We start from the raw sequence: 5,000 nt of genomic DNA on the forward strand, positions 1-5,000 counted from the left end.
GTTCTGTCACAGAATTCCTGCATATTTAAAAAATCGGGAAAAACCCCTCTTAAAGCGAAAATGAAAATTATCACCCCTCCTTATTAATGCTCGATACAAGAATGGCGTTTTTGTATCTTCCGGTCACGTATATATGGGTATGTTCGTGGGTGTGAATTGTTTCATAATCAAAGGTTCATCATCAGCTAATTATTGTGTTGGAGTTACCTTTCCGGCGTCGATAGACAACGCCACAGAGCAATAACATTATTGGTTTCAATCCCATTCAAAGTGAACATGACAATAATCGCGAGATTCTTAGATGGCGCAGTTATAGTTTAAAGTGACGTTTTCGTCGCCGCAAACTTTCTTCTGAGAAAAACTGATCTTAGAAACACACTCATCCATGCATGACTGGCATTGCACACTGCCTGAAAACCTTTCCCAGAAAAAGCAACAAACGTCGTTCTTCAAAAGTCTCCTAACACTTGAAAATGATGCTTAAATTAAGGTTCTTTCGAGGAACGTCGAATTTCGTTCTTCGCGGAAACGAATTTTCGGCAGACGATAGTATAGGGAGTTCACTTTCTTCGTTGGGACTTCCCTTATGCAAATAACAACACGTTAAATTTGGTCATTTAGCGTACACTATTTCAGTTTTCTTAAAGATAATTATCATTCCTAAATCGGCAAAACCTGTGAAAAACGAAAGCTTTTGTAGAGGTTTTGCTGTCATCGTTGCTTTACGGCTAGTTCAACCGTTATAAATATGCATGCACAACGAATAGTACATCTAGCTGAGTAATACCGCAGCTGCAATTTAAATCAAGTGATTCGTTCTTTAGAACTCATAGAGTGGGAAAAAATAAAGTACCGGTAAGACTGTTGTGTAATTGAGGGAGACCAAGATGCAGCAGTGATGACCGAGGAACTAGGAAAGGAATTAGACGGTAACTGCGACAAGAAGCTTGTTTCCTTATTTATGGCAATTAACTTATGCGTTCCGCGGCCGTGTACAAATCGCCGCATCTTCTCTTACATGTTAAACAAACTCAAACTTTTCAAGAGACTGCCGGAAACCACCTTTGCCGCTGAATCACGGAAGTTCAATCCGTAAGTCCAGCAGCCAAAATGGAATCGTCACTGGATGGAATCGGACTGAGCGGAACCGACTGTTAATTCAGAGGCCGTTTCTTAAGCTTTGACGTTTTAAATATACTATGTACAGATCTTAACAGCTCTGCCCTTACCTTGTTTATCAAACTTACATACTTCTCGAAGTGAAGACTTGATCAAACATGGCACCAAAATTTAACTAAGCACCCTTTTATTTGTGCCTTGTTTGTTTACATGGATGACTTCCACACCCACTGGATCTGATTGGTAAGGTTAACAATGCACAGAGTTAATGGTATGACAATCGATTACTTTTCATGTCGTCAAAATTGTGAAAAATTTCTGGGAAATGATTTCTACAAAACAACTCGAAAATTGGGTCTGGACAACAATCTACGAGCCAAATGTGTGAGACAGTGTTAAATCAGTTATATTTTGCTCATCATGTATTAATTAAGAACATCAATTATGCTTAAAGAAGGTTCAGAGCTGGTTTGTGGTCCATGTCAACAAATGATCATGGCATACGTCCCTTGCGCATGTGTCGTAAGCATAACCCAATATCAAGGATTAGTTTAGCTGTATGCGTCACATTGTCCAGACGGGTTTCCAGGAATTTGCAGAAAGACATAACCTTGGTAAAAGGTTTGGAAATTTTCTCTTATTCCATGCCAGTTCGAGAGTTGCCAGGGTCATTTCGTAAAAACAAGATGGAACTAATGTCAGCTCCTGTGTTCTGTAAAGAATCTGTAATGCCCTAGAATATTCTGGAAAGTTTTCCTGCGAACTCATGCTTAATTATGCAGAATCTTCTAGGTCTTGTAGTTTTCCTGATAGCTGTAAGAATGTACCACAATTTGGTTTAGTTATTTAGGGAAAGAACATTCCAGGCTGCATGACGTCATAGGCTATACTTAGGACTCTTATATAAAGGTAAAGGTTTATTAACGTCGGTAATTGCTTCAGCTACGAGGCTGGTGTCAATGGAAGCCGACGGTGCGTCTTTTACCCCCCTCTCTCTGTCAGTGCCCTGTTTCACGGATATTTAAAGTTATAGCTACACGGGTCAGAGCAAAGTCGAAACAGAAGTTGAAGTCCCCGAGGATCGAACCGGGGACCTCTTGCTCAGAGAGCCGCACACTAACCAAATGAGCTATGCCTGCTCCTAATAGAAGTTGGCAAGTTGTTTGCAAGCTGTTGCAAGTTTGCAAGTTGGAAAGCTGTTTGCAGATTCATTCGGAGTTCGCTTATCCTTTAAAATTAAGCAAAACTGTTATGCGGTTAAAGAATAAATCTGTTTTCCGGAATCCAGTGTCCAGTTTGTGACGGTTAAATAAGTTTAGTTTTTTGCTGCTTCGCTGGAGAGAAAACAACATTTTCCAAAATTTGGGCATGTTCCGTTTGGAAGTAATTAGAATGTGCTGATTTTTACGTTGGATGTCGGTGGCAGCCACTTTAAAAATGGACCGGAGTTTCTTTTACATCTTAGTCGCAAATCAAATCGACACTCCAAGCTTTAAAATTACTGATATATTTGAATGTTTTGCATTGTCGGTAACTGTTAGTAACTTAACTTAACGTCGCCCTTGGTAGTTTTTTTATCTCTGCTATTTCATTGCAACTGACATGAATGATTATGCAAATTGCGTAACAAGATGTATTACGGGATTTGAGAAAATAGTTCGTGACTAAAAACTGGAGGGCTCTGGGAACGAGAATGGATAGAAGCCAGTTCGCAGTTTCATCGTAAAAGTACATGCCCGAGTGGGGATGAATACAAATACAAAAGATTCCCCAATAAAAATTTGCGCAATTATTATCTGGCTCGTTATCAAGCTTTGAATTTTTCAGGGGTTATAATTTTCATTTTCGCTTTAAGAGGGTATTTTCCCGCTTTTTTAAATATGCAGGAATTCTGTGACAGAACATTATTACACAATTTACCCGGAAAAATACAAAATTCATAAGCCTACTATTTAAAACCCAGTTTTCTAATTGCCAGCCTTCCAGTCTATTAACTGTTAAGTCTTGAAATGCTTGTCGCAGTTATGAGCGCTCGTTTGCTGCAGCAAAATGAAAGATTGGAAAATTCAGGCTTGAATGGAAAAATTGAACCCATGAGCCCTGCGTTACAGGTGCATCGAGCTATAAAGATCTATCAAGCCAACCTTCTGAGTTAATGATGATCCCGTAGAGGAAAGACACGTGTGAAATACAGTCGAAATATATGAAAGTTTTATATTGATTTCATGAGTTAGTTTAAAATTCTCTTCGCAGTTCAAATATATGTCTTTCATGGATATGTCTTTCATTCATTCGGAGAATAGTTTTAATAAACCTAATCCCGTATTGCCAGTATTCAGCCAGAAAGCAAGTCCTTTGTGGTTAAGCCCAGCGCTTTTCGATTCTAACTCCAATTGCATACATTTCGTTCACATATAACTGTTTTGTTCCTCTCAGCCAAAAAAAAGTTTCTTCTGATCACTCAACTAGAAAAAAAAATTAAGTATCGGAAACAAGACAACGATTCTAGAAGGATGAACAAGTTTTTTAGGGGGGTTGGCTCTACCAAACCGTTGCTATGGACCCCGTCAAATAGTCATTTCTCAAATTCCTTTAAAACTAAAGTAATCCTTTTTTGCCAAGAGTGTTCTATTTAACATTCCTTTGAATGGTTCGACTAACAAGCATATTTGGTAAACCACGTAACCAAAAACAGAAAATGCCTAAAAACAAAGCAAATTAACTGTGTTTTTCACAAATTTTATAACGTAGCAGTATGAGAATATTCTGACACAAAATCTGTAGCATGAATTTTAGAAGAAATTATTTCTTTAAAAAAATGACGTCATAAGGCCCTCCTTTGATACACTTTTCACAGTATCAGGTCCATTTTTTGTCCAAATAGAAATTCCATGCTACAACTTTACGATAAATGATGGGACGATTCCCATCCGGTGAAAAAACCGCCTCTTCCTTTCGTTTCCTGGGAGCTTTTACCTCTTTGTCACTGAAACGCACGGCAGATGACTGGGACTAGTTGCGCATGCGTCTGCTGATTGATGGGGTGCCAGATTTCCATTAAAAACGTTACTTCATAAAACCACACACGCAGCTTTTTCTAGGGCTCTTTGACTAAAAAGCTTCCTATGCAACCATTGTCTTTTTGTAGTTGTCCCTTTAAGCCCCTAATAATGTCACTTATAGATTTTACTCTGTCTAACGCCAGATGATTTTACTCGTCAATGGGGGTGCCCTCGGGGCTTAAAGGGTTAAGTGCCACCCCCCTCCCCCCCTTCCCCTCCTTATTAATAATCGATATAAGAATGTCTTTTTTTCATCTTCCGGTCACGTATATATATGGGTATGTTGGTGGGTGTGAATTGTTACATAATCAAAGAAGGATTCATCATCAGCTAATTGTTGTGTTGGAGTTACCTCTCCGGCGTCGATCGACAGCGCCACAAAGCAATAACATTATTGGTTTCAATCCCAAGCAAAATTAACATCACAATAACCGGGAGCTGCTTAGATGGCGCAGTTATAGTTTAAAGTGACGTTTTCGTCACCGCAAACTGCCCTCTGAGAAAAACTGATCTTAGAAACACACTCGTCCATGCATGACTGACATTGCACACTGAACTGAAAACTTTTCCCAGAAAAAGCAACAAACGTCGTTCTTCAAAAGTTTCCTAACACTTGAAAATGATGCTTAAATGAAGTTTCTTTCGAGCAACGTCGAATTTCGTTTTTCGTGGAACCGAATTTCTTCGAAACGGACTTGGCAGACGATAGTGTAGGGAGTTCACTTTCTTCGTTAGATCTTTCCTTATGCTAATAACAACAAGTTAATTTTGGTCATTTAACGTACACTATTTCAGTTTTCTTAACGATAATTATCATTC

General features: G+C 38.9%; 1 protein-coding gene across 4 annotated transcripts in view; it reads right to left on the reverse strand.

The window, feature by feature from the left end:
• LOC137992158 (uncharacterized) overlaps nt 1-5,000 on the reverse strand; it is a 29,696-nt gene that overhangs the window by 24,027 nt on the left and 669 nt on the right. For 2 of the 4 annotated variants that reach the window (XM_068837302.1, XM_068837299.1), the window contains exon 1: nt 1,230-1,323. The exons of the other annotated variants lie outside the window; for them this stretch is intronic. The gene's annotated coding sequence lies outside the window, so the exon portion shown is untranslated. Of the gene's footprint in view, nt 1-1,229; nt 1,324-5,000 lie in introns of those variants that run through there. 4 annotated transcript variants of the gene reach the window in all.

The sequence above is a fragment of the Montipora foliosa genome, chromosome 2 (assembly GCF_036669935.1).
Source record: "Montipora foliosa isolate CH-2021 chromosome 2, ASM3666993v2, whole genome shotgun sequence".
NCBI lineage: Eukaryota > Metazoa > Cnidaria > Anthozoa > Scleractinia > Acroporidae > Montipora > Montipora foliosa.